Raw genomic sequence first — 18,243 nt, forward strand, 5'->3', positions numbered from 1 at the left:
CCAGGCAGCGCTTGTCTGCAGGACTTAACAGAGCTTCCACTTGGCTAATGCGAGCTGTGGGTTGTCAAGGCAGGAACGTGGGAGGCAACACTTCCCAAAATGGTCTCCTTGCCTCCATCTCTTACCTTCCAACCCACAATCCACACCACTGGCAGAGTTTTCATTCTGCACCCAAGTCTGATCCTGTATTTCCCTTGTAGGGAAGCATATAATGTCTCCCCAGTGCCTGTAAAGTCTAAACTTCTTAGCCTCAGAGACCAGACCATCCAGTATCTGGCCTTGACGTCTTTAGCTTTACCTCTGGTCGTCCTAACCTCCCTCCCACCCCCCCCACCAAGTCCACTAAACACTCAATTTTCCAGCTACACTTAATAGGTCTGGTGGATTCACACTCCGACAATGGTACCCACCATTTGCTGAGACTCTGCTATGTGTCAGGTACTGCCCATAAATTAAGTTTAATCCCCACAAGGAGCCTTTAAAAACAGGTCTCATTATCTCCAGTAGATAGAGTAGGAAATGGAGGCTCATCTTGACATGCCCAAAGTCACAACTAGGGAGTGGCAGGCAGAACTAGGATTTGAACACAGATTTAGATTTCTCCTCTACAAAGCCCATGGAGTTTTCTCTCCGCCTCACTCCCCACCTCACCTTCATTCATGCTGTTCCAAGGAGTGGTAGTACCCTTCTTTCCCTCCACCTGGCAAGCTTTTCCTTGTTCTTTGAGAGCTAGCCCAAGTGCTGTAATGATAATATCTATCATCTCTTAAGTGCTTTCCAGGCACCGTGCTCAGCACTTGACTTGCCGCGTCTCATTTACACGATATTGTCTCCATGCTCCTTTTATTCCCTCCGAGTTGTTCTTTATCGGCCTTGTGCCAAACGGGTTTCTCTCTCCTCTTTAGTTCCAAAGCATTTGACCACATCTCTGTTGTGGCTCTCAACTAGTAATTGTTAGTTTCAGATCTGCCTCTTCCATTGGACTAGATGCTCTCGAAAGACAAGGAATAGATGTTATTCACCTTTTCATCCCACCCTAGAGTCAGCCAGCATGTGGTAGATTTTCAATAAATGGGACAGGGTAGACAGGAGGGTGGGAGACCAAGAGACTGAAATTCACTGACATTATTCCATCAGTCGTATCACAGGGAGTGGTCCTCTGGCTTGGAACCAGAGCTATAGAATCAAACCAGACAAAACAGACCTGGTTGTTGGAGGAACGTGGGGGCCAGACCCAGGATGTACCTTACCTGGCCCCTGCCTTGCCATCCATGAAAGGATGAGTTAGGACTGTCTCTGGCTCCACAGTCTTTTTTCAACTCTGCATGCTTTGCAATTGGCTCCAGAGATCCTGGCTTAGAAGCTTTGCTGTAAAGTGATGGTTAGTTTCATTCCACAGCACTGTTTCAGATATTCTCAGCTGCTCCTTGCCGTGTGTTGTTCTAAAGGTACTGCAGTGAATGAAGAGCTATCCAAGACAGGTAGCCCGAAGAAAATGCATAGCTAAGGCGTGGTTCCCGCAGGTGGGAAGATCAGGTGGTCATAACCCCTTTCTAAATGGATCTATTCTTTTTGAGTAGGAGGCCCTTTTACAAGACACAGACATCTCTGATGCTTACTCATTCATTGAACGCCCATTCTGTGCACCCAATCTACAGTGGGCACTGTTCAGAGCACACGTCCTTGTAACCCCTGGAGTAACCGCCAATTCATGCCACCCACATCCAACTTCTATGAGCTCCAAGGCTGTGGATTTTTTTTTTTTTTAATTTATTTTTGGCTGTGTTGGGTCTTCGTTTCTGTGCGAGGGCTTTCTCTAGTTGCGGCAAGCGGGGGCCACTCTTCATCGCGGTGCGCGGGCCTCTCACTATCGTGGCCTCTCTTGTCGCGGAGCACAAGCTCCAGACACGCAGGCTCAGTAGTTGTGGCTCACGGGCCTAGTCGCTCCGCGGCATGTGGGATCTTCCCAGACCAGGGCTCAAACCCGTGTCCCCTGCATTGGCAGGCAGATTCTCAACCACTGCGCCACCAGGGAAGCCCAAGGCTGTGGATTTTTAAAGGCTGCCTTCTGTTCCTTTGCTCTCGCTCTTTCTGGACTAACATACACGTTTGCCCAGGTAAGAGTGATTGGTAATCAGCACCAGCTGCAAACTCAGCTGGGTTTCTGCACAGCCTCCCTCAAACAAACCTCATTAGTAAACATGGAAACCACCAAAAAGTCTATTTCAAAATTACTTATCCCTTCCTAGCTGCCCACCTCTTCTGCTGCCACCATTAGGGGTAAGCAGCATGATTTTTCTGCTTCTAACAAGTCATTTTCTTCTGAGGATTTCAAGTATCCCCCCTCCCACCAGGACATAGTGTATGCTGTATTTTACAAATTAGTTTATGATAGTCATGAAGAGTTTATCAAACAGAACTTAGCTTATACATTTCTCTAGCACAGCTTTGTTCTTATGTTATTTGCCCACGTGTCTACTTCCTTCAGGAGACAGGGACCAACCTAAGGGCAGGAGCTGGTTTAATTTAATTTTATGTCTCTAATTCCAAGCATCAAGCCAAGTAAAATGTAGTTCTTGAATATTTAACAATCTTTATGTAGCCATGGTCTAAAGGGTCATAAAATCTGAAGTATTGTGGAACTTGACCTAGAAACATTCTTTCTATTTTATTCCTATCTGACTGGCAAAAATTAAAGTCACTCAGTGTTGGAGAAGGGGCTGGGGCAATAGGCATTCACACACATGGTCGAGGGAATAGAAATTGGTTTTCGGGACTTCCCTGGCGGTCCAGTTGTTAAGACGCCGTGCTTCCACTGCAGGGGGCATGGGTTTGATCCCTGGTCAGGGAACTAAGATCTTGCATGCCGTGCCAAGGAAAAAAAAAAGAAAAAAGAAATTGGTTTGGCCTCTTGGGAGGACAGTTTGACAATGTCATAGTTCAAACTGCAGGGAATTTTCTTTACAGATAAAATCATACCAGTGTACAAAGATACATGCTGGGTAAGCAAGGATGTCATAGCATCACACACTTGAAGTAGGAAAAAAACCAAAATAATCTTCACTGCCAGCAAGGGACTAGAAAACAAATTATGGTAAATTTTTATCACAGGAATATCATGTAGCCTTTAGGACTGAGGTATATCTATATGTGTTGACATATGCTAAGATAAATTAGCTGAAAAGGGAAGTTTCAGAAAAGGGTTGTACAGATGTGTTAAAAGAAAAAAGGATAAACATGTAAATGCATGTGGATTTGTATATGCATAAGAAATTTATGGAAAGACATAAAACATTCAGGGATTTCTTCTGGGAAAAAGAAATGAGTGTATGATGACTGGGGAAATTTCCCTTTCCATTTTCCACATTTCTGTACGGTTTGAATTTTAATAATGAGTTTGTCTTCTTTTTATAATTAAAAAGCATAAAATACAGCAATAAGAAAACAAAAGCTTGATTTCATACGTTAAAAAAAAATGAAATTCTGGAGAAACTCTTCCCTGTTTCTTTATAAGGCAATAAGCAATGACTCTAATGCATTTTTTCTCTGCCCAGTTCATGGCGGGGCCGATGATGACTACAGAGTTCCAGAAAGGAATCTGGGGACAGGAAAAGTCACCAAGAAGACCCAAGAGCCCTGAAGAAAGTAAGTGTGAGAAGGTGTGCCTTTTACTTGCTCTTGGATGACAGGAAATCAAGCCAGTTCTGACTGAGACTCTGAAACATTCTGGGAGCCAAGAAATTCTGAGAACTCACCAGGCTGGCATGGACACTTGGACCTGTAACCAGCGCCAAGAAGCAAAGGCTAGGAATGCCTAGGTAAGTAATAGACATAAGTAACCAGGGTGAACAAAACAACAGACCCAGTCCCCTGGGATGTAAGTGACACAGGGCACTGCTCGCCTATCCCCTCTGCTCTGAAGCTATGACTCCCAGGGACTGACTTCACTGACACTAATGTAATAATTATTGTTAGTATGTATCGAGTACATCCTATGTGCCAGATACAGGCTAAATAATCATAGCCTCTCATACGATTATTATTCCTATTTTACACATTGGTAAATTGAGGCTCAGCAAAGTTAGCAAATAGCTTCTCAAGGTTACAGTTAAGTGGCAGAGGCAGGGATCCAACCGAGGTCTGACTCCAGAGCCAGCCAAGGTCACTGCTAGCCTTTTCCCCATCTGGGGAAGAACTAGAGAAAGGCACTCCCTCAGGGCAGGGACAGCTTGCGAAGTGCAACAGCATTTTTTGCCCAGAGTCAGAGAGCGTCATAATTAAGTTAAAGGACTTGGAAGCTAGATGTCCTGGATTCAAATCCTGACTCCACCACTTACTGGCTGTGTGACAAGGGCAAGTCATTGAACCTTACTTTCCTCAGCCGTAAAATCAGGGTCGTGGTGAGGTCACCTCTTAGAGTTGCTAGGAGGACTAAAAGTTAAATAGTGCTTGGCTCATAATAAGTGCTAAATGTTAACCATTATTATTAATATTAAGAAAAAGAGGGCTTCCCTGGTGGCGCAGTGGTTGAGAATCTGCCTGCCGATGCAGGGGACACGGGTTCGAGCCCTGGTCTGGGAAGATCCCACATGCCACAGAGCAGCTAGGCCCGTGAGCCACAACTACTGAGCCTGCGCGTCTGGAGCCTGTGCTCTGCAACAAGAGAGGCCACGATAGTGAGAGGCCCGCGCACCGCAATGAAGAGTGGCCCCCGCTTGCCGCAACTAGAGGAAGCCCTCGCACAGAAACGAAGACCCAACACAGCCAAAAATAAATAAATAAATAAATTAAAAAAAAAAAAAAAAAAAAAAAGAAAAAGATGCCCTTCCTTCCAGGTAGATGCAACCCTGCAGGGTACAGAGCTAGGCAAGTGGGGCGGGCTAGCTTTAGGTCCCTCCCTCAGCCGTGTGCCATCAGGCTATACACAATGCTACAACTTTACACCGGGCCTCCTGAGCAATTAACTTCCACGTGCTGCCAGCTCTTCCTCTTGGCTTCCCCTCTGCCAGCCTGGCTGTGAATCAGAATCACCTGGCACACTTTTTAAAAATACAGACGCCCAGGGTCCCACCTTGGCTGGTTCTGACTCAGGTTGGCTGGGCTAGGGCCAAGGGATCTGTGTGTTTAACAAGCCCCAGGTGACCAGGTGGCCCAGGGGTAGTGTGTCCCCCGACACACGTTTCTAGAAGCCCCTCACACCTGTTCTGGCTGTTTCCGTTGCTCCTTGCGGACAAGCAGCCTTTCCTTCAGGCTTGGTCCCAGGTCTGGGCACACAGAGAAGGGGAGCAGTAAGTCTGCTCCCCTGCAAACCAGCCTGCAGAGCGGATGGCTGGGCGAACAGGCGCGACAGGCTGACTTTGCTTGAGTGGGTGATACCAGGGACCCCTCACCTGTAGACTTGGGGCTCCTCAGACCCTTGCTCCCCAAAGTGCAGTTCACAGACCAGCAGAATGGCTCCCCCTGGGAGCTTGTTATAAATGCAGATGCTCAGGCCCCAGACCTAATGCATCGGATTCTGCATTTTACAGAAACCCGAAGACTGTGAGCAAGTTTGAGGCCTGTGCTCAAGATCCCCTCCCCCATCAGAATAAGCTCTAATCCGTGTGCACCTCTAACCTGTCCCAACACCCTCTGGGGACAATCTTTTCTTTCAAACTCCCAGAGAGCCCTGGAAAAACAGCCTGGTCCTTTCCATAGCCCAGATCCAGGCTCAGCAGCCGGCCTGGGGCTCATGATGAACCTTTGCTTTAATGAATTATTTCAAAGTTCACATGAAAATAAACCTTCCCACTAAATTGAAAAAGAGACAACAGCTCTGGCCTCTATGATTCTGGGGCGTAAAACATTCCCTTCTTTTGTAGAGAGTCGTGACCCCTACTTCCCTGGCCAAAGCCATCCAAAGACATCAAATGCCCAAAGAAAACAAGCCATGTCTTCCTGTTGGCCAAGCTTCAAGTTATCGGGCAGATTTCACACTGGAGCTTGACCTCATTAATCCAAGGCCTATCACATTGCTGTAAATGTCAGTGGAAAAATAGCCATTCAGTGGGTTTCCTTCATTCCACCAGAAAGGGAAAAAAACAGGAAGCTGACAGCAGCTGCGCCCCAGCTTGGCAAATCCCAAGGGCCCAGCTGACAGGGCGTTCCTTATGAGCACCTACATTCCCCTGCCCCAACCTGCTTGTCCAGATAAAGGTGGGTCCTGTGTCTATATGAGCAAAACGCAGCAGTGATTGTAGCAACAATGCTGATAATTCGGGCCCCCTAGCACCTGCTCGGGAAGGAAAATAGCTTGATCTGAATTTCTTTGGCCTGAATGACCAGTTGGCTGTTCATCATTCAAGTTCATCTGAATCACTTCTGTCCATTCAAAATGTCCTGCAAGCCAAACCTCTGGGACTCCAAGGGACATAAGGCCTTCCAAATACTCATTCATCCCTTTAATGCGTATTGATTGTCTCCTGTGTGCCGGCCATCATGCTGGGCAACTGCGGACACTGGGCTGAATGAATCAGACACAGTCACTGACCTTAGGGGCCTCATGTCCAGTGTAAGCTTTCTCAATTTTGGCACTATTGACATTTGGGATGGGACAATTCTTTGTTTCGGGGGTCTGCCCTGGGCACTGTAGGATATCTTGCAGCATTCCTGGCCTCGACCCACCAGATGCCAGTTGCTCCCCGCCCCCTCTGCACTTTCCCACTTGTGACAACCAAAAATGTCTCCAGACATTGCCAAATGTCCCCTGGGAGGCCAAACTGCCCCCAGTTGAGAACCACTGGCCTAGTGGGGGGAGACAGAGTAAAAGAATAATGACCACAAATAGCCATATAATCACAATTATGATAAGTACCATGGAGGAAAATTTTGTGGATATTATACCAATATATTTATGATGTGGAAGTCAATTTTATGCATGATTACAAATCCTTATGACAATTCTGAATTGTATATATACACATATACATATATATGTATATGTGTGAGTGTGTATGTATGTGTGTGTGTGTGTGTGTGTGTGTGTGTGTGTGTGTATGATCTGTATCTCCGGTTGAAGAAATTGAGGTGCAAGGAAGTGAATAGACTGGCCAACGCCCAAAAGCTAGTGAAAGGCAGAGGCAGGATTTGAACCGTGGCACTGAACTTTGCCTCCTGTAGAAAAGGAAATTTGAGCCTTTGTTTTGATGTCTTCTGTAAACAGGTAGGGTGTGTGGTCACGTGATGCTCTACCCAGCCATCCTAAAAGACTCATTCCTTCCTGGGGTCACCGTGGAGCTCAACTGCCACCTGCTACATCAATCAAGCTGCAAACTGCCTGCATCAAGGCACGTCTGTGGGACCTAGCAGGCCAAGGAAGGACGTCCTGAATTCTGAGACATCCAAGAACAGCCCCCCATCGCCAAGTGCCTGCACTCAGGGCCTTCCCAAAAATCAGGGTTGGGAGAGAATGGGGCAGTCCCCAGGTACCCAGAGCACACCCCACTGTGATCCATCTCCAAGATGCCTACAGCCCAGCATCCAGGGGTACTGCCAGACATCCTGCAGTCAGCTTTAGATATTTACCAAGGGCACGCGTGAGGTGGTACACATAGCACAGAGCAACTTCGGAGACCTCTAGACATGAGTTCCTGCCACTTATAAGCTGAGTGCCCTTTAACGAATCACCTAATCCTCTGTGCCTCAGTTTTCCTTTCTGTTCAATGGGGATAAATGCATCTACTTCAATAAATCAGTATGAGGATTCGATGGCAATACGAGCAAAGACCTTGGACAGTGACCAGCATCCAGAAAAGTACTTGGTACCTTATTATGGTCAATAAGGGAACGCGATCGTGACGCTTCCTCCACCCACATCCCCTTCCTTCAAGTGAGAAACGTCCCAGGAAGAGAGAAACAGGCGCAGAAGTAGCAAAAGCATCTCTGGAAGAAGGAGGGGACCTCTGTGCTTTCCAGGTAGAAGGAAGAGGAAAGGACAGTTAAAATGTACTGGCAAACGTGCACAGACCAGCCCTTCCTCGCCTGCAGAAGTTAATTCTAGACTGCAATCAGACAGCTCCGTTAGCTGCAGGGCGCCTGCTTCGGGTGAGCAAGCGTTTATCATTCGGGGCCCCTTGGCAGGATGGCCTTGCTCCCTGGCCTTGCCTCCTGCCCCTCCCTAAGTCACACCCTACGGTGATGGTGCTCCAGCTGTAACTCCCGCTCACTGCTCTCCGAGACACCAAGCACTTTTAAGCCTCTGTGCCTTTGCACAAGCTGTTCTCTTGGCTCAGGCTGCCCACCCCCCTATTAGCCACCACCTGGAAAACTGTCTCTGAAGGGCTCAAATGTGCCCCTACTGCAAAATTTGCCCACCTGCAATTGGTCACTGCAGACTAATAATAATAGCAGCCAACATTTGCAAGCACTGATTAATATCTAGAAGGCTCTGAGCCGAGGTTTTTGCCCATGTGGTCTCACTTTTCTCCTCACATCACCACCCTAGAGGTAATGCATCTGTCCATCACCACCCAGCTACAAGGTGGCAGATTCAGGAATGAAACCTGGGTTCGTTAGCTGAGCCCCCCTGTTCATCCATCCCTCTACTCTTCATTCCTCTTCTTGCCAGTGAAGCTGGGTCCTCACTATCACCTTTTGCCCGTAGATTGAGAAGCCTGAGAGCTGCCTGATTCATCTTGAAATCCCTCGCTAAGCACAATAGCTAGAATGGAGTAAACATCTGTTGAATGAATCAACAGATCCTGCAAAATGGCAGCCAGATGAGAAAAGCTAAATGACAGACTTCCTAGAGACAGGCCCATGCTGGACTTGAATTCCCAGAAATCAGCACCACCCCCTCCAGGCTGAGGGGCTTTCCCTGTCCTGTTAGCTAGAGGCAGAAGAGTTCTGACTTCCCCCAGACTCGGGGGGTGGGGGAGTGAGGGTGAGAGGGGGGGAACCTGTGAGAGCCCAATGCAAAGGAGGAAATGGTGGTGATGGTGATGATAATCATTTCCTGCATTCCTGCCCAAACCAGGTGCTGCACTAAGCACTTTCTGTGCATCACGGGCTCACAGAATCCTCACAACCCCACAGAGCAGGCATTACTATTACACCCATTTTACAGATGAGAAAACCAGGAGTCAGAGAGAGTAAATAATTTACCTAGGTCACAGAGCTTTTAAGTAGAGACCTGTAATTTGAACTAGGCCTATCTGACTCCCTTGCTCTTTAAATTTTGTGGCTTTCTGTAGGAGGCAGGTTTGTCCAAGTCCTCCTTAAATCCCAGTGTCTAGGATATGCTCAGGATAAAGAAGGTCATCCTAGCCTCTGCTGGAAGAATGCCACTTGGGACCCACTGTACACCAAGTGCTTCAAGTCCTGGGTGCAGGGGGCATGGGGGTGGGGGTGGCTAGATTGGCAGAGGGGTCAAGGTTGAGTGAGGTTCCTGATGGTCCAAACACAGCACAGGAATCCGGGTATATGCCTTCCGTGATCCATAAAACCATCCTGGCTGCAGTCTCCGTTGGTTAGAGAATGTTGACGCTGGGTATGGAGCAGGTTTTGAGAAGAAACTGGGGCCCTAGTTTCCAAAGAGTCCAAATGAATTCTGCAGAAGGTTACTGCTTTGGGGAAAAACCCACCTTTCTGCGTCAGCATCCTCTTAGCCCTGTGGCTCAGGCTCCCGAACAGACTTAACAGCTGGATTAGAAATTTAACCTCCCCTCCAGCATCAATTACCAAAGAGAACGAAGCCTGAGCACGCACTGGGTCTTGCCTGCCATGTCCCTCCACGTCAGGGAAGATTCAGAGGGCGCAAGGATGCAAGGAGCCCCAACCCAGAGCCCGCCAATGAACGGCACAGAGGGAGGAGACCAAAAGAGGGCTAAGCAGGATCAAGCGGTCTTCCTGAAGGAAGACATTTCAGAGGCTGGCAAGAGCTGGGACCAGGAGAGGGGTCAGGAAGGTTCCAGGGAGGGGGATACTGTTGGGTAGACTCCAGTTCACAGGAGAGTACAAAGTTGAAGGTCCAAAGTGTCTGGTTGACATCTTGCCTCCAACATCCTGGCGGCAGGTGGGAGATGAGGGGCTGGGGGGTTGTGTGGGAAAGCCCAGGAGCAGGCTGAGAGCTGAAAGGACTCACCAGCGCCCACCAGCCGCCCGCAAGCTGCCTCTTTATGACAGAGCGGAGGGAGGAAGATGTGGAAACTCCCCCAGCCCCTGCAGAACCACCCACCAGGGCTCCACTTCAGCTCCTGCCTAAAAAGAGACACGCCCCACTCCAAACCGTTCTGAGAGGCGCTGGTATTAACATAGGAACGTTCCCGCTGCCGAGCTCCGCTGCACCCAGCACCTCACACGGGCCTCTCGCCATCCTCCCACGGCCTGATTAGCCCCATCTCCTAGAGGCAACTGAGGCTCCGAGGCCAAGGGCCTCGCTCTCGGGCAGAGAGCTAGTCACTGGCTGAGCTAAGAAGCTTTATGACCCGTCTCGGAGGAGGCCTCCCTGATGGAGGGTTTTCCTCCGGTGCTTCACCAGACACAGGAAATGGCAGGGCCCACAGGGAAGTACCCCCGCTGGCCGAGGTGGCTAACGGCAGAGCCCTTCCCGGGGGCGCCCTGCGGGCAAGGGCGCCTGATACCTCGGGGGTCCGGGTCCTCCACAGAGGGCGATTCAGAGGCGGCACCTGGTGCCCGGGGCCGCTGAGAGCTGGTGGGCGCTTCTGACAGTGAGAACAGGGGCCCATTATGTGGAATCCAGTCACATGGGCGCGCAGGCAGCTCGGTTTTCGGTTCTGAGAAGCGCTTATGGAGCCGCGTCTCTCTCCTTGGGCTCCAGAGATGCCCGGGAGCACGGGGTCTCGGGCTTTCCGCGCCGCCCTCCCGGGAGGGCCACATTCAAAGCTCCAATTATCCGCCCGAGGCTGGGAGCTGCACCATCAGCATCTCCCGCTAAGCCGGTCCGGACTGGAGAAGCGGGGGGCGGGGAGCCGGCCTCAGGGAAGGAGGCGGGCAGAGAACGCCCCCCCACCCCTGGCTCTCCACTCGGGACGGTCTGGGCAGTTCAGCCTGGGCGCTCCGGGTGACCTTGGGGAGACCCCTCTGCGCGACCTCTCCGGGGAGGGCTGCACAGTTTCTGCCCATCCTAGGCGCTCGGGGGCGCTCCTCCGGCAGGAGTCGATGCGCGGGACTCGGGAGGAGAGGAGCGCTCCAGGTGCGGGGGACCGAGCCGCGGGCGCACGGCTGCCCTTCGGAGAGGCCGGGAACAACCACGCGCGGGGTCTCCCCGGGGCAGCGGGGCGCTGTCAGCTGGATCCCGCAGGAGGCGGGTCTGCACGCGGGGGCGCCGGCCCTGGGGACCTTTCCCGCCCAGGCAGGAGTCCTCCCGGCGCCCTGTCACCGCCTGCGGGCACCAAGCGCCGCCACGCGAGGGGGCGGCGCCCCCGTGCCGGGGCCGAGGCTGGGCGCCGGGGCTGTCTGGTGCTGGTTGTGGCTCCTTCTGCCCGGCATTGCGCCCCCCGGCAGACGGCGGCCCAAGAGCCCAGAACCCGCGGAGGAGCCCCCTGCCCGCCCCAAGATCCGGCCACGGCGGCCCCAGCCAACAACCTGCCACTGCGCCCTGTACCCCGGCCTCATCTCTGGCGCGCAAGACTCGGGAGAACGCCCCCACCCCAGCCCGACTCTCGGGTCCTGCGCTCCCGGTACCCGCCTTTCCAGGCTCCCCCCACACCCCCCAAATTACCTTCTGCCGCCAGCCCTTAGCCAGAGCTCCCCACACACCCCCAGCCAGACCCTCAGAGGCAGGGGCCGCCTCCTCACCGCGATCCTCATCCCCCGCCCTGTCGAGCTGCAGAACGCAGGGAAGCAGGCGGCGCCGCCGGGGAACTCACCCGCTCTCCTGAGCCCTGCCCCGGGCGGCTCCCGGCCGTGGCTCGGTCCGTCCGTCCCCGAGCCGCAGCTGCCAGTGCGGCGACAGAAGCCTGCTCCGCACAACCGCGAGCCTCCACCCCGCCCCTCGGCTCCTCCCCCGAGGCGGGGCCTGAGCTCGTGGGAAGGGAGTGGGCACGCTCTACTCTGCCTGGCCGACGAGGCAGCTCCAGGAAGGGTCCTCGCGTCTCCGGGTGCTCCCCACGCCTTCACCACCCTACCCTTTGAGCAGTTGGAAATTGAAGGCGGATGAGAAGCGACCAGGGTTCGGAAGCGTTTTCCTTACGGGCTTCCTCCCACCCTCCAACACTACTAGCTTGGAAAGGGGGAAGCCCAGGACTGGATTCTTGCTCCCTTTTGATGGAAGGGCATCAGGAAGCCCAGAGAGCCGCAGTAAACCACCCAAGGTCACACAGCATTAGTACAAGTGCCAGCAATTCAAGTCTCCTACCTTGAAGCCTGAGTCAGAAGGCTTCCTAGGACGTCAAGGAGCCCAACTAGGCCTTGCCCTGGGGGCAGGTTTGTGGGATCAGGTCCCCCAACTGAGGGGTGGGAGACGAGATCCACACTAGTGGGAACATGGGGGCTGTGGCCTGTGACGTAGAATCGCATCATTTACTCTTTCCGGGAAGAAAGGAAGTGAAGCAAAGGAGGAAGGAAGTGGTCGTACCTCCACTGACGTCTGCCACTGTTTGGGAGGTACAGGATCTAGAAAGGGGCTGCCTCCCTGAGATAAAAAGTAATACACACCCGGTGGCTTCTATCATTGAATTCAATCCTCTTTCCTGGGCTGAAGACCCCTCCACCCAGCACCATCTTTTCTTTACAGGACAATGGATTTAACTATCTTTAAGTTGCTGTTGAGAAGACCCTTCTCTCCACCCCACCTCCACCCCCCAGGAAGAGGAGAGAAAGTTAACAAACAAAAGGGAAAAAAATCCATCCCCAAACATTCTCTGGAATCCACACTCACTGAACACGGGCTTTAGAACAATAGAGTTCTCTTCTGCACAAAGGGCCTTGTTTCCTGAGCTTTCTCAGCCTCCAGACTAGAACCCTAGGCACCCCAGGGCCAGCCAGTGGGGCACAGAGAAGGTTTAAGTTTGGGGAGTTTCGGGGTGATACCCAATTAATTCAATTCAATTTCTTGTTCAGAGAAATCCCTTACTCATTATTATATGGCAACGTTCTTCTGAGGCTGACAGTATAACCTGAGTTTAGTGATTTCCTGTTTGCTGAGGAGACTCCGTGACCTTTCTTGGGGAAGTGAAAACCTCTGGATTGGGCTGATTCTGGGCCCCAACCTCCCCAGTTTCTCTGAAAGCTCCTCCCCAATTTGACCCCTGGCTTCCTCTCAGTTCATTAATAATCCAGTTGTGAATGACACCGTTTCAGAAGAGCAATTAGAGAGCAGGACAGGTAGGGAAGACTTAAAGTGATGTTTAAAACAACCCAAGGGGATCATTGTTCGCTGCAGAATGTTTCCATTGATTTATCATGAAGAGCTGTGGGCTGAGAGGGCGGGAATCCGTCTCTCCAAGGCATGCGCAGAACTTGGAGCCTGCTTCCTGAAATGATGCCTTGAGTATGGGCCCAAATCCCCATGCTGTGCTGTTCATTTACACTGCTCGCAGTGTTTGATATCCAAAGTTCAAGTATACTCAGAATCAGGTGGAAGACTTACATTTCCTGATTTCAAAACAAAGCTACAATAATCAAGACAGTGCAGTATGGTATAAGGATAGACATGGATCAATGGAATAAAACTGAGATTCCAGATATAAACCCTTATTTTTATGACTAACTGATTTTCAACAAAAGTGACAAGACAATTTAAAGAATAGTCTTTTCAACCAATGGTGCTGGGACAACTGGATTTCCATATGCAAAAGAAAGAGGTTGGACCCCCTACCTCACACCATATACAAAAATTAAAACAGATAAGGCTGAAACATAAGAGCTAAAACCATGAAACTCGCAGAAGAAAACATAGACATAAGTTGTGACCCTGGATTAAGTTGTGGTTTCTTAACTATGACACCTAAAGCACCAGCAACAAAGGAAAAAATAGACAAGTCGGACTTCATTAAAATTAAAAACTTTTGTGTCTGAAAGGACACCATCAAGAAAGTGAAAAGATAACTGTAATGGGCTGAATTGTGTTCCCCCCAAATTCACATGCTGAAGTCCTAACCCTCAGTACCTCAGACTGTATCAATAATTCTGTTTGGAGATAAGGTCTTTAAAGAAGTGATTAAGTCAAACTAAGGCCCTGAGGGTGGGGCCCTAATCCAATATACCTAGTGTCCTTATAAGAAGAGGAAGAGACGCAAGGGATGCTTGCACAGGGGAAAGGCCATGTGAGGACCCAGGAAGAAGACGGTCATCTACAAGTCCAAGAGAGAGGCCTCGGGAGAAACCAAATCTGCAGACACCTTGATCTTGGACTTCTAGCCTCCAGAACTGTGAGAAATAAATTTCTGTTGTTTAAGCCACCCAGTTTGTGACATTTTGATATGGCAGCCTTAGCAAACAAATACAATAACCCACAGAATGGGAGGAAATATTTGCAAAGCATTTATCTGACTTGTATCTAGAATATATGAGGAACTCTTACAACTCAGTAATAAAAAGGCAAATAACAATTTAAAAAAACGAGCAAGGAATCAGAATAAACATTTCTCCAAAGCAGATGTACAAATGGCCAATAAGTACGTGAGAAGATGCTCAACATCATTAGCCATCAAGGAAATTCAAATCAAAACTGCAATGAGGGAATTCCCTGGGGGTCCAGTAGTTAGGATTTGGCACTTCCACTGCCGGGGCCGGGTTCAATCCCTGGTCAGGGAACTAAAATACCACAAGCCACGCGGCCAAACAAAAACAAAAACAAAACAAAAACAAAAAAAGCACAATGAGATACAATTTCAAACTCATCAGGATGGCTATAATCAAAAAGACAGGTAATAACAAATGTTGACAAGGATGTGGAGAAATTGGAAACTTCATACATTGCTGGTGGGAATCTAAAATAGTATAGCTGCTTTGAAAAACAGTCTGGCAGTTCCCCCCAAATGTTAAACATAGAGTTTCTGGCTGACCCAGCAATTCCATTCCTAGGTATATACCCAAGAGAAGTGAAAACAATGTCCACACAAACTTGTACACAAATGTTCATGACAGCATTATCCATAATAGCCAAAAAAGGGAGACAGTCCAAATCTCCATCAAATGATAAATGGATCTGGAAAACATAATGTATCCATACAATGCAATGTTATTTGACAATCAAAAGGAGTGAAGTACCAATACGTGCCACAACATGAACCTTGAAAACATGCCAAGTGAAGGAAGCCAGTCACAAGACCACATATTGTATGATACCATTTCTATGAAATGTCTAGAAGAGGCAAACCTATAAAGACAGCAAGTAGATTAGTAGTTGTCTAGAGTTGGGAGGGGGTATTGGGGGCAAATGGAGAGTGACTGATAATGGGCACTGGTTTTCTTTTTTTTTTTAAGTGAAATATAATTGACATATAACCAGTTTGTTTTTGGTGTGATGAAAATGTACTAAAATTGATTGGAGTGATAGTTACATGACTATGAACGTACTAAAAACCATTAAATTGTATACTTTAAATGGGTGAATTATATGGTATGTGAATTACATCTCAATAAAGTCAACACTGACCATGTCTAAACCTCTCTATTCTGCCCCAGGCAGGAAAGTCCCTCCTTTCATTTTGAGGCCATCTTTGGTCCATTAGACATTAGGGTAGGGTCTAATGCCAACGAACATTCTAATAGACTATGGAAAATGTTGGAGGACCTGAAGATAAATGGATTGGCTCCAACATATAAAATCTGAAACATTGATGTTTACAAATATAGAATTAAATATCTACACAACTTTGGGTCAACCAGTCAACTGCAACTCATGCCAACTCATAGTTACATATAAATTATACAGAAGGTAGAATTGGGGTGAATTATATGGTTGCTGTGATGTGATGCAAAGTCTCCAGAAGAAGGAAGGTCTAGAGATTTCTGAGTGTGAAAAAATGAGCTAATCCAGCCTCAAAGGGATTCACTTTAGTAGTTATTTGATCCACTGGTTCTTAATGTCAGCTGGTGGGCAGGTGCTGGGCTGGCTGCATTCATTCACTCAACAAATACTTAATCCAGTGGAGAACAGTATAGAGTTTCCTTAAAAAACTAAAAATAGAGTTACCATATGATCCAGCAATCCCACTCCTGGGCGTATATCTGGAAAAGACAAAAACTCTAATTCAAAAAGATACATACGCCCCAGTATTCACAGCAGCACTATTTATTATAGCCAAGACATGGAAGCAACCTAAATGCCCATCAACAGATGAATGGATAGAGAAGATGTAGTACACATATACAATGGAATATTACTCAGCCATTAAAAAGAATGAAATAATGCCATTTGCAGCAACATGGATGGACCTAGAGATTATCATACTAAGTGAAGACAGAGAAAGACAAATGTCTTATGCTATCACTTTTATGTGGAATCCAAAACAATGATACATTGAACTTATTTACAAAACAGAAATAGACTGACAGACATAGAAAACAAACTAATGGTTACCAAAGGGGAAAGGGAAAGTGGGGGAGGGATAAATTAGGAGTTTGGGATTAACAGATACAAACCGCTCTATATAAAATCGATAAACAACAAGGACCTACGGTATAGCACATGGAACTATATTCAATATCTTGTAATAACCTATAATGGAAAAGAATCTAAAAAGCAAAATGGGGACTTCCCTGGTGTCACAGTGGTTAAGAAGCCTCCTGCCAATGCAGGGGACACGGGTTTGAGCCCTGGTCTGGGAAGATCCCACATGCCGGGGAGCAACTAAGCCCATGCGCTACAACTCCTGAGCTTGCGCTCTAGAGCCCAGGCGCTGCAACTACTGAAGCTTGCGTGCCTAGGGCCCGTGCTCAGCAACAAGAGAAGCCACCGCAATGAGAAGCCCGCACACTGCAACTAGAGAAAGCCCCCGCGCACCGCGCAGAAACCAAGACCCAACGCAGCGAAAGATAATAAATAAATAAAAAGCAAAATGATTCTCAAATACACACACACACACACACACACACACACACACAACGTTGTAAATCAGCTATACTTCAATTGTCCAGTGCCTGGCCCAGAGTAAGCCTGGATAAGTGGCTGATTCTGCTGGTGGAGATGTTGGATCCAGGCCAGGCCCAACCAGCAGAAGAGCAGGAAGTGCAGAGGATGCCCCATGGGCTCAAGCGAAGACGGCAGGTGGGAGAAAGGCATCCCGGGTAGGAGTCCGGGCTCTGCCGTGAACTCGCTGGGCAGGCATTTCCCCTTCCAGAGTGTCGGTTTCCTGGTCTGTGAAACTCCGATTGTACAATACTCGCTTGTCTTTGTGTGTGTCTTTTTTCCCATGTCCCCGTGCTTTTGAGGGAAGTGACCTTTCTTTGACCTGTTTTGTAAGCGCCCCAAAGAAAGAGCGCATAAGTGGCGCAGAGAGAACACCAGATGTTTTCGGCTGGCAGGTGAGCTCAGTCCTGTGTTGCTGTGTGTTCAAGGGGAATGAGGAGCAGGGGAAGTAGGGTTTTCATTTTTATATTCCGTTTAGAGAGAACCGTCTTAGCCCGGCGGCTCTCAACTTGAGAGCACGTTGGAATCACTAAGGAAGCTTTTTTTTTTCTTAAGAAATTTGTTTACTTAGCTTTAAAGTTAGGTTAACAATTCACACAGAATCAATTTCTTATATCACAGTGTGCAATTGTTTTTTTCTATAATGGCTAATGATTTACATTTATTCTTTTTTTTAATTCAATTTTTTATTCTATATTAGAATATAGTTGATTTCCAATGTTATATCAATTTCAGGTGTACAGCAAAGTGATTCAGTTATCCATATATAAGGAAGCTTTTTAAAAATTTCGATGCCCAGGCTCTCCCCCAGGGGGTTTGAATCAGATTCTGGAGGTGGGGCTCTTACTTTTAAACATACACACAGATCACAAATACTCCCCAGTGTTGTTAAAAATGCAATGTGCAGCCAGGCTAAGGATCACCCTCTAGGCCGGTGCTTCTCAAACTTTGGGGAGCACAGAATCACCCCACGGAAGGAAAGGAGGAGGGTGTTAAATGCTGATTCCTAGGCCTGTCCTTTGCACCCCTCTCTCCCTCTTGAGTTTAGGATGGGGCCTAGGAATGGTATTTGATGGATTCTCATGACCAATTTGTCTTAGTCAAAGCCTCCAGTTGCCATGATAGCAACACCCCAGGGTTTCCCAAACTCCCTGAGTAGAATAGTTGCC

The 18,243-nt window shown here is 48.7% G+C and overlaps 1 protein-coding gene across 4 annotated transcripts in view; it reads right to left on the minus strand.

Annotated features, from left to right (window-relative positions):
- PPP1R16B (protein phosphatase 1 regulatory subunit 16B) overlaps nt 1-11,957 on the minus strand; it is a 101,680-nt gene extending 89,723 nt beyond the window's left edge. For all 4 annotated transcript variants that reach the window (XM_059897385.1, XM_059897384.1, XM_059897383.1 and 1 more), the window contains exon 1: nt 11,868-11,957. The gene's annotated coding sequence lies outside the window, so the exon portion shown is untranslated. The remainder of the gene's footprint in view (nt 1-11,867) is intronic.
- Nucleotides 11,958-18,243: the final 6,286 nt, after the last annotated feature.

This window comes from Balaenoptera ricei, chromosome 15 (assembly GCF_028023285.1).
Source record: "Balaenoptera ricei isolate mBalRic1 chromosome 15, mBalRic1.hap2, whole genome shotgun sequence".
Classification (NCBI taxonomy): Eukaryota; Metazoa; Chordata; class Mammalia; order Artiodactyla; family Balaenopteridae; genus Balaenoptera; species Balaenoptera ricei.